Genomic DNA, 22,797 nt, shown 5'->3' with positions numbered 1-22,797 from the left:
GGCTACACCTATTACACCTCTTTCTTCTACCAGTGTGTGAGAGCGGGGAAGGGACCTATTGTCTGTTTCCTGCTCTGACGGATTGAAATTCGGACGTTTAGCTCTGATTTGATCATTTAAAAAAATAGGTCAGCGGGTACGTGTTAGCGCTCATAATACATGCACACAGATATATGGGTAATTCTCAAACAATCCAGGGGGGAGCATATAAGGGAAGCAAAGACAAACAGAATTTAAGTGCAGACGTTTAAAGTGTCTTTGAAATAAAGCACTGTTTGTGTTCTTGGCTCTTATGCTCAGCCTACTCACAGGATACAGATGAAAATAAGGCACTTGCAAGGAGGGCTGCTACCCGTGGTGTTCTGTGGATGTGTGCTGGTCAGGGCTCCCATCCAATGGCACAATGGGTGATGTGTGAATGATGTGGAGAGATAGAAGAGACTAACATAGCACAGATCAATAAAGTATATGTAGTCTTTATGTATAAAATATAAAATGTGCACTCACAATTGTGCAATGAAAGCAATAAATACTGTATATCACCCAATGGTGAATCCGTGGGTCATCACACCGCAATCTCTTTCACCGCCTCCCTTCAGTGTGTTGGATCACTCTGATCTTGGGATCTGTACAGGGACAGCCACTCTGATCCGTCGCGTCTGTTGGAGCGTCTGACGTCACTCCTGTTGTGGAGGTGGTTAGGTACAGATCGCCTCGAGGTCCAAAAATCACTCAACGCGTTTCGCCCAGTAATTCTGTTCCGACAAAGCCGGAAACGCGTTGAGAATGATTCGACCTTTAAAAATTAGGATAACAGAACATCTTAGATCCATAAGAAATAGTGATCAGAGATACAGCACCAGTCTCCAGACATTTCGTGGCTTGTCAGCATGGTTCCTTAAGTGGTTTTACATTCAGTGCACTTGAACACATTCCTATGCCGATCAAAGGAGGCAATAGAGAAGCCACATTGAATCGCCGCGAAATGTACTGGATTTATACTCCAGGGGCTCTTGCCCCAAGTGGTATGAACACGGACTGGGAGTTAAAACATTTTTTTGGTATGATTAAATATATCGTGTCGAACAAACCTACCTGCTCCATCTATGTATATAGACGTCATGTATACATGTATTTCTGACTAATTATAATTTTATGCTTATTAAAGTCATTTTTGACATTTGATATAATGTTTAATGATACATTTCTTTAATATTGTGTTACGTTACATTATATATTTGTACAGATGTCGCTTGTTATTTCTTGCAATATTTAGACCTCTATCTATATGATTATTTTGTGTCATTTAGTGTAATTATAACTTAGATTTATTATGTAATTTTTGCTGTGATTTAGGTTCTCCTTTTATGAGGTCATAAATGTTCCTTGTATTGATTAAATAGAGGAATATTTATTTTGTGTTCTAAGAATGATTGTTTGCTATGCAATTAACTATTACATTCACTGGAAAATGTATATATAAATATTAGAAGTTCTTTTATGCTACAGGTATTCTAAATTACACGTTTTGTCAAGTTCAACCTCTACCTTAGGATGATATGTGATTATATGCATATACATATATATGTAGATTTAATTCAATCTAGTTTCCTTATACGTATGCTCTTATGCTCTGTTAGTGTTTTTATAGTATACATCATTTATTTTGAGTTTCTGATCATTACTATCAGGATATACTGTAGAAACAATTATGCATTTTATAAAGAAAGTTTATTTTTTGTTCCATTCTTCTTGTTGTTTTGTTATATTTAGATCTATATACAGCTAAACCCCATTATAACGCGATCCGTTACAACGCAAATCCGCTTATAACGCCATGCAAGCGTGGCTCCCAATTTTCGTATTTATGAATACTTTACAACACGATTATTGGTATCTTAAATACTTTATTGTACAATGCATACAATTGTACATTATTTCTAACGCGATTCGCTTATAGCGTGATGTGATTCTTTGGACCCCAAGCACAGCATTATAAGGGGGTTTAGCTGTATCACTCTGAGTGATTTATGGTTCCTTCGATTTGTTTTTAAATGTATTGATACATGTGGATATTGTTTTCTACCACCAGGGGTTGCTGTGGCCTAGGCATTGAGCATAGACAGTCAGCCTTACCCCAAGTTTACCATAGACATCGCGTTTTGCGCATTACTCTGTTTCCGGTTGTGGGGATGTATTTAAACTGTAACAACTCTCCTAACTAGCAGACACACTCTTTGATAAGGCGCTATTTTAGCGCGAATCGTGTCAGAGGTTCCACTGTTTACCACCATGATGTCTGCCAAGCAATAAAAGTTCCATTTTAACCGCACATCTTACACAAGTCCGAGGTTTTTGGGAACTGCTGTGATCTGTTATTTTCCTGCTCTTGGATCTCCTTTGGGCTACTGTATGAGGAAGTGAGAGAAGGAGGGAGGAACAGTGGAGAGAGAGGAGAGTGAGGGGGAGAGAGAGGAGAGGGAGGAGAGAGAGAGAGGGAAAGGAGAGGGAGGAGGAGGGAGAGAGAGGGAGGAGAGATGGAGAGAGACAGAGGGGATGTGATGGTAAGGGGTAACCAGGCTCTTAATAAAGTTTAAGCCCGTTTTGGCTACCCCTGATCCGAATATAAGGGTTCAAGAGAGTTAGCTCTTGGGCCCAGTAATTTGGACTGTTTCAATGTATCATCTGCAATAAAAAGTATTTTTTGTGTTCTTAAAATTCTGGGCATGTCAGCGAGCAGGGATTGCGATGTATGAGTTTCAAGGGGGATTTTGCAGAGGAATTTTGGTCAGAATGTACCTATGAAGTTGGGGTGCGGAGTTCTCGGTTCCCCTAAATACAGTATGTTCCCGGGAATCATGTCTGATTCTCGGATACATATAGGCACATTGTCCCGGCAATACCTCCCCTTTAAAATGCTAGCACAACTCACCACTAGGGTTCATTGCTTCAGCATAGCCCAGAAACGTGAATGGGGCGAAGGGATTAACGAGTGTCCCTGTAGTTGAGGGAATACCTGGGTTAAGGGGGTACCCCAGCTAGTGCCCATGTGACCCAGAAACTGTATTAAGTTTGTGGGTGTCCCAACCGTATATAAGGTTGTGGGGGGACTGTCAGAGTCAGAATGAGTCCCAAAAGATAGTGTATGGGGAATAAGTCTGATAGGAATAAAAGTACATATTTCTTATTCTTTTCACCTACCCAGAGACTTAGGAGTGTATTCAATGATACTTTATTAATGTGCTGTAATGTACTGTAATTTGCTTGGGACTTTTGGAACCGATGCTCAAACAGACTGCCTGGGCTACCCTAGAGGCACCAGTAAGTCTGCTGGACATCAGATTTCAAAGTAGTCAGAGGATGCCAGAGGTGTGAAAAGCAATTGGGCAGTAGGGAAGGGCTCAAGTACCTAGGTCCTGGGAACAATGTCCATCGTCCGGGCTGCCATTTGCTCTGCCAGACGTAGGGAGCCTGTCCCAGCAGGTGGCATTGAGATAGCCAGAGACGGATGTGGCAAACTTGCTCATGTCCCTTGGCAATTTCAGATTTATCGCTGACCTGGCTTTTCTAGCTGGCTTGGCTCTGATTGGCCCCTAGTGCCCTTGTCACGTGATGGCCATGTTCTCCTGACGTCATCACATTGCTCGGCATCATTGCATTTGTTTCCATAGGGTGTTTATCCATCGTCATGGTCACAGATCCTTGGTTCCTTCTGTAAACAGACAAGACATGACCAATGACAAGACATGATGTGAAAAAACATGGACCAATCAGGAAGGCCAAAAAATGGAAGGCAGAGAAATCAAATTGGATCCAGCTGATGTATGAGTAACTGCAGAGATGGAGCTGATTTCTGGATGATTAACACTATGGGGATTATGTGGAATACTTAATATGCATAATATGATGTTTATTTCATGCCAAGTTTTCACTTGATATTGGCCTATGTAGGTTGAAACATTGTATCAATATTTCGGTAATAAATAGGTTAAAAATCAGCAGTGCCCTGGGATGCTTTTCTATTTCATACACCAGGGATTACTTTCAGGATATCCCTGACTGCAGGAGCACCAGAAACTGTATTTCTTGACTTTTTATGGTGTGCAGCAAATGTCACTATTTTGCTTATATACAGTAAGGCCTGTCATGTCTCATTTGAGAGGAAGAAGATGGCATCGCAACATTTGCTGGACCTGCTGAAGAAAGAAGAGAAGACAAGGAAACAGTTAGCTGCATTTCTAGCTGAGGATCATTGCTTTGTGGGTCGAGTTGATTGGTGCCACAGTTGGAAGAGAAGAATGAAAGCTTTCATCCCGGAAAGGGTAAGATACACATTCATTGTCTATAGTGTGCCCATTAATTGTCAATTGAGGGCATAGGTAACCACAGTAACAATTAATGCATTTATTGGCTAGTGTTTTGTTTTATTGTATTGTAATGTTAAAGCAAAACAGAGCAGAGAGGGCGCGTATGAGAAAACAGTATATTTATAAGTAAAATATGAAGTCCCACAACAGGACTGAACAATACACAATAATGGTAAAAACGTATACAGATACGACAATAAAACAAAGTACCTTGAATACTTACAACTGGCTAGAAGTGCAAGAGTAGGGTGACCGGGGAGTCCAGAGCAGATGATGATCAGGTTCGGACCCGTTCCTCTGTCTGCAGACAGTTCCTTCCTCACTCCTTTCAGCCTCTCCACTAAAAAGAATTCACACAACAGCCCCTCGTGACCTCTATGCATTTCGTACAACGTACTTCGTCAGGCTGACCGGAGTGAGGAAGGAGCTGACTGCAGTTGTGGGACTGTTCATACTTTACATATAAATATACTGTTTTCTCATACGCGGCCTCTCCGCCCTTTTTTGCTTTGTATTGTGATCTCCACTTAGGGGGCTCACGTCTTTTAAGAGATATTGAAGGTCTCCGGCGGATGGCAGGAAGAGATGTGCAGTTTTTTCTTTAAACAGAAGACAGCGCAAGGGAGAATATCCCTGCACATTGTATTGTAATGTTTATTTAATTTAATAGTGGGTTTTTTTGTATCACAAATGGGTAAAAGCGCTATTAGCCATATTTGAACAATTGCACATTGTTACGATGGACTGACCTGATCAACAATTTTATATTTTGGGGAACTAGATTGAGCACACAAGTTGAGCAAAACAAACTGACATTTATTTCCTTAATAGACAGACACACGACAACCTTAGAATATATTTGACAAAACACTTACTGAGAGAGAACGGGATAAAATGTCCGGAAACTAAATAGAGCACAGGAATAATGTCTTTTAAAGTGCGGTCCTTTTGCAAAGGGCGCAAATTGCCTACTCAATATGTCCTTGAATCGTTTGTTCGTTCGGGTCCATTGGAGTTCGTTTGACAACCCCCAGCACTAACGAAATCCTGAAGCAAAGTTATGTCCTTGGTTCCGATGAAATTAACTCATTGCGTTCCGGGATCGCTGCTGCTGCTGTTATCTGCTATTAGAAGCAAGGTGGAAGTTCAATCACATTGTAAAAGAAAGACAACGGGGATAGCTAGGGGGGTATGTATATAGAGTCTGATATCATATCTCCAACATACCCGCTAGTGTTGGACCGGGTCCTACATTTTTTTTAAACTGGGTAACTGGTACCCGAGGATTTAGCACCTTGTACCCGGTCGGGTACCCGGCTACCCAGTTTTTCACTGACCTGGGGGTGGTGGAATCTTATACACAAAAATACACTAGATGGCGCTCATACACTTTAACACATGCAGTGAATATATAGTGAATAATAAATCAAAAAATATAGTGCAATAGGTGATATAGAAAAAAAACTCAAACCCTGAAAGGACTGTTTCTAGGTCCACATAAAGCACAAAATAGGAAAGGTCAGGGGAGCATCATTACCTATATGAAAAACAAACAAACTACCATAGTGCAAAAACGTAATAATAAAATACACTCTAAATGGCAGAGCTCTCATAAGAGCATGCAATGCTAGATGGTAAACAACTTCATCCACAGACTAGCAAAGATAAGGAGCAAAAATAGGAGGTACCTTATCTTTGCTAGTCTGTGGATGAAGTTGTTTACCATCTAGCATTGCATGCTCTTATGAGAGCTCTGCCATTTAGAGTGTATTTTATTATTACGTTTTTGCACTATGGTAGTTTGTTTGTTTTTCATATAGGTAATGATGCTCCCCTGACCTTTCCTATTTGGTGGTGGAATCTTACCTGGGGTGGAGGAAGCCCGCCGCGACATCTGAACAGGTAAGCAGAGGTGCAGGGGTGGTGTGGCGGCATCAGCGTCAGTGTGGAGCCCGCGTGGAAGCTACAGGACTCTGCAAGACACTGCTTCTTCTCCTGCTCCGGTCACATGGTCCCAGCTCACAGTGCGGTATGGAGTCCTGTAGCTCCTGCGCGGGCTCCACACTGACGCTGATGCCGCCCCACCGCCCCCGCACCTCTGCTTACCTGTTCAGATGTCGCCGTGGGCTTCCAGCAGGTAAGTAAGAGATACTTTTCAAGTACCCTGACATTACCGGGATACCCGGCGCCGGGTCCACTTTACAGCTGCCGGTTCGGGTAATTTCCGGGTAACTGACAAGCCGCCGGGTAACACCGGGTACCGGGTACCGGGTACATCACTAATACCCGCCCAATCCCCTTTGTGGGAAATTTCCCACTCACCAATCCCCAACTTGCCCACAGTTTGCAGAGTGGGCACTACAGGGATTTCCAGTTGGTACAGCGCCAGTACTAACCAGACACCTTGACTGCTTACCATATGGGTACTCCCCTTTTCCCTGGTGTCTCCCAGGCTAGGAGTTGTACTCAAGGTGTGAACTAGCCCCGATGACTAACAGGATCTCCTATTCAGCGGGCATCCCGGCTAATTCATACTTTGGGGCTCTGGGGGCTTTCATATGCAAAACTTCCCTAGACCCATAGGCACTGCCTCAGCAGGGAGTCTCTGAAGTCTGCATAAGAAAGTGGCCCAGATCATGGGTGTTAAAACATTTGGTCACTGGGTGCATGTGACGGGGAAGGGGTGCCAAGCGAGTAATAAAGCGGTCATTCCCGTTAGGCACCCGCTTCCACCATCTGGGAAGTGAGGGGTTAAGAAATGCAGCTAATCACAACAGCTTTATTATAAAGTTTTCTTCCTGGTATTATACAGGTTATTAAGAATTTGATTAGTGTTAGGACCTGCACAGATTTGGTCTACCTTGACATTTGGTGTGCAGGCTTAAGATACTTTGGCCAAAGAATCAAAATAAATGACCATAAGTTTTTAGTTTAGATATATACTGTATATATATATATAGATAGATAGATAGATAGATAGATAGATAGATAGATAGATAGATAGATAGATAGATAGATAGATAGATACTTTACTGTGTATCTGTGTCATTGGAAGTAGCATTGGGCTCTGTCTATGTTCTATGTTTTGTCCTTGATTTTAACTGCAGGGAGATAGGCAGCAGGAGTCATCAGCAGTAGCTGAGGTGTTGAGCCTAGGGGAGGCTAGGCAGGGAGGCACTATGGAGCAGGGGGAGATAGGAGGTCAGTGGGTTGTCAGGCAGCTGATAGAAGCTAGGGATGGGCTAGGAAAGCAGGAGGTCCCTTGTTCTGACTTGCCAGGGAAGACCCCCCTGACAGATTCCCCAGTGGTCACGGAGATAGGGCTGTGGGTAGGTAGGCAGCCAGGAGCAGTAGCCAGGGCTAGGGGGGTACAGCAGAGGTTTCTGTCCCCAGGTCAGCCAAGGTTAACTACAGAGGGTAAGGGCAGCACAGTGGAGGAGAGAGGAGATATGCTGGCCCTAGCAGCAGAGGTGGTTGCAGGTGCTTACTTCCTGGCCTTCAGGTTTGAGAGGGCAGGAGCAAAGAATCTGGGTACCAGGAACCCTAGTACAGGTTACTGGGGGATTGCCTTGTCCCAGGGGGCAAGGGAGAGGGTAATAGTCAGCATCCCAGGTGGTTTCTGGAATAAAGGAGTGATGCCACTCGGGTGGGGACTGCCCTAGAGCCAGGGAGGAGAGGCATAAAGATAGCGGAGCAGCTACAGGTGGGCACAGAGCCAGGGCAGGTAGGGTCCCTACAGGATAGTGACATAGCCCTTTTCCAGACTGGTGTGACAGAGAAGCGACGGTCTGTGCTTGTTAGCTGGTCTCCCGCTGGTACAGAGACATTCCAGTCTTTGGACAACATGCAGCCTGATCTGCACAGGTGCCCCTTCATGGTGGTCTTGGTTCACCAGGCACTGGGTGAGGGCCAGAGGGTGGCAAAGAAGAATGCCTGGTGGCCACATTGGTGCCCTGCTGTGCAGGACCTGGACTTCACAATCCAACGTGGCCAGGACAGTGTGATGGACAATGCTGGGTGACAATTTTGCCTGCACAAACCCTCAGGACTTATGTGCTTCAAGGATGCCAATAGTGTCACAGTGCCAGTGTAGGCAGCTGGGTCACAAGGCACCCATTGAGCAGGGGAGGTGTGACAGGGGTGGGGTGCCAAGCGAGTAATAAAGAGGTCACCCCCATTAGGCACCCCCTTCCACCACCTGGGAAGTGAGGGGTTAACCAGAAATGTACTTATAATACATATGTTCCCCTGCTTCACAACCAAAAGGTACGTCCCTTGGTTATCCTATTCCCACATTTAGAGGGAATTCCTGTATTTTTATTCCCCTGCCTCAGGGCAAACTGTGTTCTCTTTGATAGAAATGTATATAGGTACAATTATTGGTGTTTGTGCCTTGGCAGTGTATGTACCAACCACATACACTGGGATCAGGTCAAAAGGGAAAGGGTTAATTGCATTTCCATGTTTATTGCCCTTTGTCCCCTTTCCCGCCTTTGCAGTCTCCATTTTGCAGTCTCTCCATAGGTCGCCATTGGGATTCCGACGATTTGGGTCCGATATCACGGAAGACCTGCAGGTGGCGCCCGAGAGGAGGAGCGGCGTTTCCCATTGAAAGTGAATGGAGTAATGCATTTCAATGGGGATTCCTCGACTCGGACCTCCAGGAATGGGCTGGCAGCCAGCCAGACCGCAGAACCGCAAGAGCAGAAACAATGTCTGAAAAGAGCTTTTATCGGGCCTCGGTCAAGTTCATGTCCAATTGGCGTGGGAACTTTTGTTCTAGGGCACCCAGAAATAAAATTATTTTTGCCCGTAGCTCCTAGGAACCCTCTCACTCGACCCCAACCGGGTCCGACAATTAATGGCGACGAGAAAGGGTCGCGCCGGCCAGGAGGGTCCTACCATTGACCGCAGTGGCAGAGAAAGCCGCGTGGCTTTCAAACACTAAGTGGAAACCAGTGTAAACTGAAACCCATAACTGCGGTTTCGTGGGGACCAGAGGGCTGGGATTTGGCCAGGATGTAGTCACTGCTCCGGCATGACTACATGACAATATCCAGCACTCACCCCTCAACCGAACGGAGTAGGGTTAACTGTGAAAAAGTGTGTGTTGCCCATTGACTTCAATGGTAGCAGAGGTCCCATTGAATCCTTTGGTGGCGCCGGCCCATGCATTCCCTATGGAGGCGCCGGCCCTATTGATTCTAATGGAGGAAAGCTGCGTGGCTTTGAAACGGCTAAGTCCAAAAATGTATAAAGTGGAAACCCATAACTCCGGTTCCGTAAGTATTTACGGATTTGGGTAGCATGTAGTCACTGCTCCGGCATGACTGCATGGCAATTTCCAGCCCTCTCCGATCAACCAGACGGAGTATGCGTAAATGTGAAAAATTAGGTTTTCCCATTGACTTCAATGGCGGAGTTGCTCCATTAAAAGCCTATAGCGACGGAGCCCATTGATTTCAATGGAAGAGTGAAAGGCAGTGATTTCTTTTAGCCTATAGCGGAGAAGCCTGCATTAAAGTTAATAGGGGATTTTAACTTGGTTTTGGTATCTTCAGTTCTGGGGGTCGTGGAAGGCTGATATTTGGCCACTATGGCAAGGGTCCTCCGGCATGAGGACCTGGCAAATTTCAGCCCGCTCAGACCCACAGAACGGATTATTTTAATATATGTTTAATATTAAAATGTTACTCTGCATTCCTGGTATTTCTAAACCCGTGAAAGGCGCTGGCCCAGAAGGAATGTTAATTGCCACAAGGCGTCAGGATGTCCGAGGGAAACCCATGTATGAAAGGCTCACCACCCTGGATTGAGTTTTCTAAGACAAAGAAGAGCAGGACATGGGTACTTGGGTAAAGTGTTGTGTTTCACACCTTGAGACAAAGGGTTTCCAGTGAAGGAACCCAAAAGGCAGACTAGGCGACGCCAGCCTTTTAGGAGTGGGGCTAGGGAAGTGAGCTCCTGATTAGAATAATGCCCACCCCTGTGGGCAGGTATTACCTTGCTCCCATGTGAGGTGGCAAGATGTAATTGGGTGGAGGTAATTGGTAACCAATACCTGGCACCCAATGTTAAGGGAAAGAGCTGAAACCCCATATAAATGAGTGTAAGCCCTATGCCCAGTGTCTTTGCTACTACACCAACTTGTTACCTGATGCCTGAATGAATTGCCAATCCTGTACCTGATTGCTTCATTGTCCAACCCCTAAGTAAGTGTTCATATTCTGTGTGTTATTTGTATATCTTGTGTGTTCTCCTTTTTCAAGGAATAAACTTTCTTTATAATATCTAAGTCGCATTCAATTCAACCCAGTTTATTTGTGTGTATTATAACCCTGCACAAGCGCCCGTGACAGTGCATTAAAAAGGCAAGTAGAACAAATGTATCCTGCCTGTACTTTTAAAACTGCAGCCAGAGAGGCACTTTATTAAAAATATAGGTTCTACTTATCCTAAAGTTATATTTCTAATACAGTATGTGTGTGCTTGGGGTGTTACACTGGGGCTGCACACCACATTTCAGGGTGCTAGTTCATTCCGTTCCCGCGTTAGGCAATGCTGGGCTATGGGATTCTCACGTCAATTGACATGCGGTTAACCGAGTTCCCACGTCAATTGACCGAGTTCCCACGCCTATTGACTGCCGCCTTTCAAGTTACGCTACTAACCGGGACTGGATACATTGTAACCGGTACCCACTTGAGACTGAAACCGCAACCTTTTGATTCAATTGACCTCGCGGTTGCGAGTTCAAGCCTCAGTAATGGATACCTATGTTACTCAATGGAACAAAGAGACCGCGTCACGCTTCTTCAATTAGCTTGCGGCTTGGCTCGCGTAGCGGCATCTTGTGTCCAAAGACCAGTAATGCAGGTACATACCGAAATACATTACTGCAGGCCTATACAATCCTGCAAAACGGGGACAATAAGGTACAGAGGGGAAAATAGTAGTCAGGGAATGCTGTACCAGCAGCTTTCACTTCACATGCCCATAGTCATCGGCATCCATGCCGGGAAGGTCCTGCACATTTCTTTTGGCTTTTCCAGATAATAGTGGTCGTAGTTTGACCACCCAGTCCCTCTTTGGTATTCGGAACCGGCCACACTGATTCTCAAAATCGTTTAGAAATGAGTCCAGGTCATCCGTGCCATCAATGAACTTGCTAAAACTGTGGTGGTCCGGTCGGGCAAGGCCTTGTTCCCCGTTTACAAGGTGGGACTGAGAGACCCTTCCAACTGCTACTGTGAGGAGCTGTAGCCTCTGTTTGTAGCTGATCCCCTCTCCGCAGGTGGTGAGCAGTACGCCGAGTCCAGTGGATGGCAGTCCGGCGGCTGCAGCCACAAACCCATCCGCACCCCCTGGCACCAAACCACCCACAACCAGGTGGTCGCCTTCACCCACTCCCTGTCCTTGCATCCCCGGAGTTGGAGGGACCTCCTGCACTCCGGGCTGAGTACCATCCGCAGCCACAGCAGCTAATAGGGCCGCTCTGCCTCATACTCTTCTAAGTCCTCCTCCAGCTGACTCTTTGAATGACTGTCTGTCGTTAAGCCATATCCCGTACATCTCTCCATGACTTGCTCTCGGGTCCAAGAATGGAATCTCCCTGAGCGTTGACTCATGGTGCCCCCGGGGTATGGGTCAAGAGACCAGGGAATTATCTTGTGCTTCTTTGGAAGTGTAAGTTGCCACTTGTCTGAGGAGCTCGCAAGCCAAGAGGTCCTCACTATATTACAGAGGCCTGCAGGAAACTGCAATATACTGTAGGCTCAATCAGTATCCCACATGCTGCCACTGGTAAATACAAGCCTGTCACAATGGACTGACCTGATCAACAATTTAATATTTTGGGGAACTAGATTGAGCACACAAGTTGAGCAAAATAAACTGAAATTTATTTCCTTAATAGACAGACATACGACAACCTTAGAATATACTTGACAAAACACTTACTGAGAGAGAACAGGATAAAATGTCCAGAAACGAAATAAAGCACCGGAATAATGTCTTTTAAAGTGCGGTCCTTTTGCAAGGTCCGCAAATTGCCAGCCCAATATGTCCTTGAATAGTGCAAAGTTCGTTCGGGTCCGTTGGGTTTCTTTTAGATAACCCCCAGCACTAACAAAATCCTGAAGCTGAGTTATGTCCTTGGTTCCGATGAAATTAACTTGTTGCGTTCCGGGATCGCTGCTGCTGCTGTTCTTATCGGCTATTAGAAGCGAGGTGGAAGTTCAATCACATTGTAAAAGAAAGACAACGGGGATAGATCGGGGGGCATGTATATAGGGTCTGATATCATATCTCAACATACCCGCCCAATCCTCTTCGTGGGAAATTTCCCACTCACCAATCCCCAACTTGCCCACAGTTTGCAGAGTGGGCACTACAGGATTTCTGGTTGGTACACCTGACCTGTCTCACTAACCTGACAGCTTGGCTGCTTACCATATGGGTACTCCCCTTTTCCCTGGCGTCTCCCAGGCTGGGAGTTGTACTCAAGGTGTGAACTAGCTCCGATGACTAATAGGATATCCCATTTAGCAAGCACCCCGGCTAATTCACACTTTGGGGCTCTGGGGGCTTTCATATGCAACACTTCCCTAGACCCATAGGCACTGCCTCAGCAGGGAGTCTCTGAAGTCTGCATAAGAAAGTGGCCCAGATCATGGGTGTTAAAACTTTTGGTTCCTGGGTGCATTACAAAGACAAGTAGAAAAAATGTATCCTGCCTGTACTTTTAAAACTGCAGCCAGAAAGGCACTTTATTAAAAATATAGGTTCTACTTATCCTAAAGTTATATTTCTTTTTTTTGTTTCAATTTTTTTTATTTGGCAAATTTACAATACACAGACAGCATATTTTATCCTTAGCCTAATACAGAGTTTTTATTTTTTAAGTAGAGCAAGTAAAGTAGGATAGCACAGAGGCCTCAGGTCCACTTAATGGACAGGAAAAAGGGGGAGACGAGAAAGAGAAAAGAGAAGAAGAGGAGAGGATGGGGCAAGAGCGGAGGTAAGGGAGGAGAGGGGGAGGGGGGTAACCGGGGAGTAGGGGGGGTGCCCCCCAACCGCACCACCAGATACTAACATAGTATCCATCGTCTCGGGGGTTCAAGATCTCCTTCTCTTTCATTCATGGAGATATTTACATTGTTTGTGAGACCAACCATGGTTCCCAGATTCTGTAAGGAGGCGGCCACTGCACACCTGACCGCTGTAAGAATGAAGGAGATTAATTTCCTTACTGGTCGCTCAATGTTCTCCATTGGTCTGGCCAGTAAGTAGGTCAGTGGATCAATGGGTGTTGTGAGGTTCGTGACCTTTTTGTTCATTGTTTGTATAGTAAGCCAATATTTCTGGATCTCTGGACATGTCCACCAGATGTTGGTCATGTCCCCCTTCTGTCCACAGCCTCTCCAACACAAATCGGAGGCCAGAGGGTAGATTTGTCTTAATCTCACTGGGGTAAGATACCAGTGGAATAATATTTTGTAAATATTTTCTTTCGTTGTGGTACATATGGGAGTTCCTGAGGCAGATTCCCATATATCTTCCCATTAATCTCTGTCTATAATTATGTTCAATTCAGATGCCCACTTGAGCATATATACGCATGGACAGGGGTGTCTGCTGATAACTAAAATTTATGCTGAAATGGAGATATTAGACCTTTTTGATGTGCAGTGTTATGGCACAGCTTCTCAAAATTAGTGAGGGAGGGGAATTCTAGTTTCGGGAATATTTTCTGCGCAAAGTGCCGAATTTGGAGATATTTTAACCCATCCAGTTCAGGAATATCATATTTGGTTCTTGATCCCTGGTAGCTCAGGAACTTTCCTAGGCTCAATAGATCTGTGACTGCCCTGATACCCTTTAATTTAAATTGGTCAAATTGTTCAGATTCACAACCAGGGGGAAATTTGGGGTTGTTGAAAATTGGGGTGAGTTGCGAGTTACTGGTCGTGAGCTTAAATTTGAGTTAATATTTCATCCAAACCTCCCAGGTATGCCTCATCGCACCCAATTTAAATTTACGTGTTTGCATGTCTCCTCTGTTCAAGGTCCAAAGGCAGGTTGGCAGAGAAGGCGTTCTGGAGTAGTGCGACTCTATGTCTAACCAACAATATTGACCTGGGTTGGCATTCCATACCACAACTTGTCTTAATTGTGCAGCTTGGTAATATCTTGCGATATCTCGAACTCCCTGTCCTCCCCTCGCTCTTGATGATAACAGAACTGATCTAGTAATCCTGGGTCTTTTGCCCTGCCAAATGAAATGAAGCATCCTTTTCTGGATGTTTTTTAGTTCCGAGCCGGGTACATGGACCGGGAGTGTCTGGAAAAAGTATAATAATCTAGGGAGTATATTCATTTTGACCGAGTTCATTCTCCCGATCCATGAGATCTGATAACCATCCCACTTATCCAAATCGTTTTTAATTTTCCTGAAAAGGGCTGGGTAATTGTGTTGATATAAAGAATGGTAGTTCCTTGATACATTTACTCCCAAATATTTAATGTACAGTGGCGGCCGCCTTTATCCTCGTGCAGCCGTATCGGCGCAACTCTGAAAACCGCGGGCAGATGCAGTATTTGATGCGGTATGTTCCGGTATTTTAAGCCGCGTCCGCCTTTATCCCAGTGCATTGTATTAGCGCTGTCTCGGCATGAATGCGGCATGAACGCGGTGAAGTGTGTGGCATTCGGAAAAATACTCAAACAAAATCGGAGATGTTGGACAATAAAAGGGGCCGTGACAGTATGAGGAGCTCCATCTATAATTGAAATTTAATTTTAGTAGTTTCACCTCTGGCTCTGGTAAATTTAGGTTTAGGGCTTCAGATTTATCATTGTTGATTTTATATCCTGATATTTTGACAAAATCCAATAATTATCTTTGGAGGTTGGGTAGGGAAGTTTGAGGTCTTGATAGGGTTAGAATAATGTCGTCGGCAAACAAGGATATCTTATAGTTTTTATTCCCAATTTCTATACCCTGGATAATAGAATTATCTCGTATTTTGGATGCTAGAGGTTCGATAGTCAGAGCGAAGAGGAGGGGGGATAGGTGGCAACCCTTTCTCGTGCCATTTTTTATTTTGAACCGCTGTGCGTCACCCCCTGGTAGCTTAACCATAGCCGATGGGTCCTGATAAAGTCTACGGACACCCTCCAAATATGCGTCTTTGAAACCAAACTTTCATCGAATATTATCTAGGAATAACCAATCAATCCTATCGAACGCCTGTTGTCCAGATCTGGAGGTTCCTTCCGGGGTGAGTTCTTGCATTACCCCATATCAAGGTTCCGACAAACATATCAGGTCAACCGGGCCTCCGATGATCAAGCTTTGCTATACTCGTTGCTGAACGGAGGAGGGTTGTTTATTGGGCCCCATGTGATACCCGTGAACCCTGGGGCGGGTGATCGGGGGCTGTGGGCTCCACAAACAACTACTGCAAGCCGGTGGGGGGTCTCCTTCGGTCATCGGATCAGAAGCGGGAATCAAGAAACCCTCCAACCCGCCACCCGCCCCCCTCAAAAAACCTCCGCCTCCCTCCTCCCATGGCTCGCGATCCGTGAACGGGTGGGTGTCTGCCGGTTTTCTCCTCCTGAAAGAGAGATCTGGGACACCGAGATTCCCCGCCCCTCAGCCGAGAGCAGGTCAACACACCGGCAAGAGGGGGCCTCGCTCTCATCAGCTCTTTGCCAATCTCCTACGCCGGAGCAGCATCCTCCGGTCATGTATTTATCTGGGATGTGGGTTCGGGGCTGGGTCGCTAGAAAAGACCTCCATCTCTTAACGAGTTGACAGCAGAGTCGTTCTGGATTTCCTCCACAGGGCGCTTCCTGGGCTCGCTGACCAATTCCTTCATGGTTCCGGAGACATCAGCTGCCATCTGGGCTATACAGTAAGTCCATCTCTTAACGGGTTGACAACAGAGTTGCTCCGGATTTCCTCCACAGGGCACTTCTGGACTCGTTGACCAGTTCCTTCCTGGTTCCGGAGACATCAACAGTCAACTGGGCTATACGGTAAGTGGAGGAAATACAACAGGAAAAGGAAAAGAAAAGGAACCTTTTATTTGTTCTTTGTCTGTTTAAGTCCCGCTATCCTCTCTGAGTCTCTGATAGGGGCCTCTTCAGTCTCCATTCTCTGGGAGTGCGGGGTCTCTGTGTTCCAGGCTGGTGGGGGGTTCAGTCCCAGCGCACGAGCAAACTGTGCCATCTCTTCGGGATGCCTGATGCTAAGGTATTTTCCGTTTTTGTTTGCAATAAGTTTAAACGGGAACCCCCATTTATATTTTATTTCATTGTCCCGCAGCAGAAGGGTCAAGGATCATAGTTCTCTGCGACGGTTGATCGTGACTTTAGATAGGTCACTATAGACTTGCAGTGGGTCTTCCTTAAATTTAATATGTTCCTTTTCGCGGCAGGCCTCAATGATTTTTTCTTTGGTTGAGTACCTGTGGAGGCGGACAATCACGTCCCTTTTGCGGTTGGGGTCATCCGACCTCGGTCCTCTCGGTCCTAGCGCACGATGGGCCCTATCCATTTCGAGGTCTCTGTCGTCCAAGTCACCGCATATTGTGGTAAAAAATTCTACCAGGTATGCCCGGAACTGACCATGGAGAACCGTATCCAGGACACCGCAGATTCTTATATTCTGCCGCCTGTCCCGGTTCTCCTGGTCCTCCAAGCTGTCTTTCAGGCAGTTAATCTCCATTCCCAGCCAGGAAATGTCATTGTCTGCCGTCGTTTGCAGTTGCAGGGACTACTCCATGTTATTTTCAAGTTTGGTGGTACGCTCAGCCAGGCCGGTTATTTCCTGCCGGAGCTCTGCTACTGCAGCTTTTAAATCGGCTTGAAGTGAAAGGTGTAATTTTTCAAGCATCGAGGCCATTAGTTCTTCCGTGCACCTGCGGGTAACTCCTTCCTCAGGACCCGCTTCCTCCCCGGGCCGGTCCCGGCTTGGTGCCGATTGTTTAGGGCCGCGTGCACTGGATGTAGCGGCGCCAAATTGATTTTTAGTTCCCGCATCGGAGCTCCGTTGTGAGGGGGGAAAATACTTTGAAACCCCTTGGGTCGGTTGACCCTTCGCCTTGTTTGACATAGCTGGGCATGCAGCAGTCCAAGGGGGATGTTTTTACTGTCACGGCCCCTTTTATTCTCCAACATCTCCGATTTTGTTTGGGTAATTTTTTCGAAATACACGCACTTCACCGCGTTCATGCCGCATTCATGCCGAGACGCGCTAATAGAATGCACACGGACGCGGCTTTAAATATCGGAACATGCCGCATCAAATACTGCATCTGCCCATGGTTTTCAGAGTTGCGCTGAAACGGCCGAACGAGGCTAAAGGCGGCCGCTACTGTAGTCCGAAAAGTTTTGGGGAAAAGCGCTTCTAATTATAATTATTCACGAGGGTCTGTGGAGCTCTCCTCTCACACAATCATCTTCGCCGACGCCCTGGACACGACCCCTAAAGTTATATTTCTAATATGTGTGTGCTTGGGGTGTTACATTGGTGCTGCACTCCAAATTTCAGGGTGCTAGCCCATTCCGTTCCCGTGTTAGGGCTTCTCCTTGAGCCGGCAATGCTGGGCTATGGGCTTCTCACTTCAATTGACTTGTGGTTAACCGAGTTCCCACAAAGGGCTTTTTTGTCAAAATATTGTCACATCTCAAACTTTCAATTGCACATGTCTGCATATATATACTAAGTTCAAACTACTCCCATCTGCTCCAGCTGCGCCAATAATTTAAATTTTCATCTGTTTTGGTGACAGAAATGGACTGCGCTAGGCTTACAGGTGTCAATGGTTAATGGTATGTACAGTACTATAAAATAATATTTCTGTGCGCCACAAAATCAAAGTGCATCAAAATCATCTGCCAAGTTCAACTCCTACATAGGCCCCAAGATTCTAACGTTAATGAGTTAAGGAAGAAGGTGAGACAGATACTGTAATAGGAGCAGCACACACAAGGAAACTGCAGAGCTTGTATGAGCCACCCTTGGTGGCAGTTATGATAGGGCTGGATTAAAGCAGCACAATGCCCGCATTAGGGAAGTGACTTTCTAAACAGGGTGAGGTTATTGATATAAGCATGGGCATTAGTCCAGAGTCCAGATCCTTTCTGCTATCTATTTGTTATAGAATTAGCACAGAAGCGGGAAACTAATAATAACATGCAGAAACGTTTGGCAATGTGGCATTGCTTTGTTTGGTCACAGGTGCTATAGTGATATACAGTATAAGTCATGATAAGGGCCACCCCAGAACATACACTATACATCATGGCCGTTTGCTTATTTTTTAGGGACTGTCCACAATTGCCGACTATACTAATGGGGCAAAGCCTTCCCTTCCCCTTCATGTCTGGCTGCTTTAAATGACTTATCGTCACATTTAGTCTTACTGCATATCTTCAATGGCCAATAATGATGTGATAAAGAAATGCAACGGGAGCATTTACATTAACATCACATACTGTATCAACTAAAGTCTTTAAAGGTTAATGCAGGGACTTAAGGTTAGGCATTACAAGAGAACGAGAGAACTACCTCACTAAACACTAAACACTCCTTTATACAACACGGGGAGAGCTACCTGTGAAAACATCTGCGATAGAGATGAGGCCAGATTCATCTCCATCCTGCGCTGCACTTGGAGCGGTTTGGCCTCATCCCAAGTGCAGCCACGTGCCGCTCAGGGTGAATTTCCCATAAGGATTAAACACCACAGGGGTCCCTGCTTCTGAATGGGACTCTCGCTCTGTCAATTCTACTGGGTCACCACCAGTATGAAAAACTGTACCTAGTCTTTAATAGATGCAGGGGTTCTCAGGAGTTGGACCCCCTGCTTCCTGAGGTACAGGTCTTTGTATTGGGTGCCAGTATCTCCTGCAAGTTTAAATGTCTCGCGACACGGCCCACCTTAAAGAGAAGGAAGCATCTGGTACCTGATACCTCCCTTTAAGGTGATGACATTTAATCACCTGAAAAAGGGAAGGCATCACATGGTAAATCCATCAATTGGATTGGTGGATGTTCCATGTGATTCAATCAAGTTTCGTAGAGAGTAGCTCCCTGCCAAACTTAATGCCTAGATAGATGTACACTCACCAATCGGATTGGTTGATGTACCATGTGTCTGTCAAATGTGACATTGCATGCCTTATATAAGGCCTATAAAATAGAAAAGCATCAGAGGGCACTGCAAATTTTTAACCTATTTATTAGCCAAATATTGGTACGACATTTCGACCTACATAGGTCTTTATCAAGTGAGAAAGTGGCATGAAATCAACATCATATACTGTAGTTCTCTTTAGTAGTTCACATAATCCCCATAGTGCCCTCTGTTAATCATCCATTAATCAGATCCATCCCTGCAATTACTCATACTGAGCTGGATCCAATTTGAAATCTCTGCCTTCTGTTTTTTGGCTTTCCTGATTGGTCCATGTCTTGTCACGTGACGGCCATGTTCTCCTGACGTCATCACGTTGCTCGGCATCCTAGCGTTGTTTCAATGGGATGTTTATCCATTGTCATGGTCGCAGCTCCCTTGGTTCCTTCTGTAAACAGACAAGACATGACGTGACAAGAACAATCAGACCAATCAGGAAGGCTCTAAAACGGAAGGCAGAGAAATCAAATTGGATCCAGCTGATGTATGAGTAACTGCAGGGATGGATCTGATTACTGGATGATTAACATAGGACACTATGGGGATTATGTGGACTACTTAAGAAACACAATGTGATTTTTATTTCATGCCAATTTCCCACTTGATAAAGGCCTATGTAGGGCGAAACGTCGTAACAATATTTGGGTAATACATAGGTTAAAATCCGTAGTGCATTGTGATGCTTTTCTATTTCATAGGCCTTATATAAAGTGGTAGGAAAAAATATGCACTGGTACCCAGGAAACAAGGGAAATAAATGATATCCAAGAGAGCGTGTACCCTTAAAACTGATTAGATTTATTGGATCATCCACAATACAGCTACATCACAGGGTTGTTTCCTGGGTACCAGGGCCTATTTTTTCCTACCACTTTGTGTTACCTGATTTAGAAAAAACGGAAGCACACCCGATGCTGTGCAAGAAGGTTTCAAGCCACGAGGACATCACCAACCCTAACGTGAGTTTATCAATTTATCACATTGCAAATCCTCCATTCCGATATTATATGTCTGGACAATTTATTGTGAGGTCTCTTACTGCATTGCTTGTGGGGACCCTAGCCTGCTAGTCGGATTACAATGGAGGAGTGATTATTATTATTACGTCTTCACCACGTGTTTATGGGTTGGTAAATCCCTAATTCATCATTCAGGGGTGTGTACCACAGGAACTTTCATTGAACTTTATTTTTTTTTTGTTTTATACAATTGATTGGCTTTTTTTGCAGAGCACCACACATTTTTTCTTTTCCATTTTCTATTTCATGTACCTGGGATTACTTTCAGGATATCCCTGACTGCAGGAGCACCGGTAACTGTATTTCTTGACTTTTTATGGTGTGCAGCAAATTCCTCTATTTTGCCTATATAAGACCTGTCATGTCTCATTTGAGAGAAAGAAGATGGTGGGGCAACATTTGCTGGACCTGTTTAAGAAAGAAGAGAAGAAAATAAAGAAGATCTACTCATTGTGACTCCTCTTCAAGCAATGGAGGATTGAAGACGTCCGCACAAATAGCTGCACTTCAAGCTGAGGATGATTGCTACATGGGTCGAGTTGATTGGTGCCACAGTTGGAAGAGAAGAATGAAAGCCTTCATCCTAGAAAGGGTAAGAAACACATTCATTGTTTATAGGGTGCCCATTAATTGAGGGCATAGGTAACCACAGTGACAATTAATGGATTTTTTGGCTAGTGTTTGGTTTTATTGTATTGTAATGTTAAAGCAAAACAGAGCAGAGAGGAAACAGTATATTTATAAGTAAAATATGAACAGTCCCACAATGGGACTGAACAATACACAATAATGGTAAAAACGTATACAGATACAACAATGAAACAAAGTACCTTGAAGACTTACAACTGGCTTGAAGTGTAAGAGTAGGGTAATCAGGGAGTCCGGAGCAGATGATGATTGTTCCTCCGTCTGCAGACAGTTTCCGGGGAAATGTGTGAATTTAAGTAATTTGAATATACTTTGCTTATTTAAATTAGCACATTTTATGTGTTGTATAAATTAGTGTTTTGGGAGGTATTTGTCAATAAATAAATATTAAATAGACTATATGGGGTTTATGTACTAAGGCAATTCTGGGACAAAAGTGTTGCAAATTGCATAATTGTGTTACTCAACTTTGCCCCAATTTATTAGGGCTTTGCCCCAATTTATTAGGGGCTTTGCCCCAGTGTTACATAGATAACTAATTATAATGTGAGGTATCAAATTCCCCACCAATGTGCGTCACAGTTTGTACATTTTAAATTGTGCTAAAAATATCAGCCAGGTCGGGTGTCACTTAACTTTCTTACTTAAAACTCTGAGCCTTATGTAAAGAACTGGAGCAACATGTTTGAAACATATGAGGCAATTTTGGAGCAAAACTGGTTCAGTGTATCCAAATAAATTGTTCTAAGCAATGATTAATAGACCCCAAGATCTCTCTCTTCCTCTCCAGAAGACGTCATTTTCCAGGGTCTGGATGGCAGGCTAAGACATAAGGGCACATTATTGGAACTAATGTAACGGTTCGACCCCCACCCAATCTCATATTGGCCCCTATGTAAGGAAGCTGCCCCCAGTTACATGTCATGTCATGTGGTGCACCTGCTGGCTTACAGGAGTCCTGAGTCTCCCGCTTGATGGTATTGGGGAATTCACCAGGACTGGCTCGTGAGGTAGTGCTGAGAACGTACTCAGTTTTGGTACAGCGCCTCCATCCTTCCAGGTCCCCACGACAGCAGGGAGGTGTCTCTGGAAGAGAACCCCTGGGTGCAACTTCTCCCTGATTTACTCCAGTAACAGGCAAGAAGGTTCTTTCATTCAAGGCAATCTTTATTAACATCTTCCTTGGCAGACTGGCCATCATAGCAGCCGGTCTTTAGCTGCACATGTTCAAGGTTGCCCACCTCAAGGAAGTCCCTGGACACCACTCCTAGTCAGGGCACTAGAATCTGTCCTGGCTCTTCCCTTAGCCTCTTATAGAGTAAGGGGAATAGTCTGCCCACCTCTCCCCTAAGGGAGGGCCACAATTCTTGCCAGAGCACTGGCACTGTGTGAGTCAGCCAGTCACACTCTCTGCAACTCTCGCTGAACTGACACTGACAGACAACCGGATGAACTCCACTGAACACACTAAATTCAGGAAGTGATGCGTAATATATACAGTAGCTCCAGTAGGCACCACCCCGTATCACTGTAAGTGGACACAGAGCATGCTGTCAC

General features: G+C 45.0%; 1 long non-coding RNA gene across 1 annotated transcript; it reads right to left on the bottom strand.

Annotated features, from left to right (window-relative positions):
* Positions 1-19,642: 19,642 nt before the first annotated feature.
* LOC142496578 (uncharacterized) lies at positions 19,643-21,501 on the bottom strand. Its single transcript, XR_012802063.1, has 3 exons — positions 21,423-21,501; positions 20,845-21,175; positions 19,643-19,961 (listed from the first exon to the last, which is right to left on the bottom strand). It is a non-coding gene; the product is annotated as an uncharacterized LOC142496578 (long non-coding RNA).
* Positions 21,502-22,797: the final 1,296 nt, after the last annotated feature.

This window comes from Ascaphus truei, chromosome 6 (assembly GCF_040206685.1).
Source record: "Ascaphus truei isolate aAscTru1 chromosome 6, aAscTru1.hap1, whole genome shotgun sequence".
In the NCBI taxonomy this organism is placed as follows: domain Eukaryota; kingdom Metazoa; phylum Chordata; class Amphibia; order Anura; family Ascaphidae; genus Ascaphus; species Ascaphus truei.
This window is presented reverse-complemented; position numbering and strand designations above follow the sequence as displayed.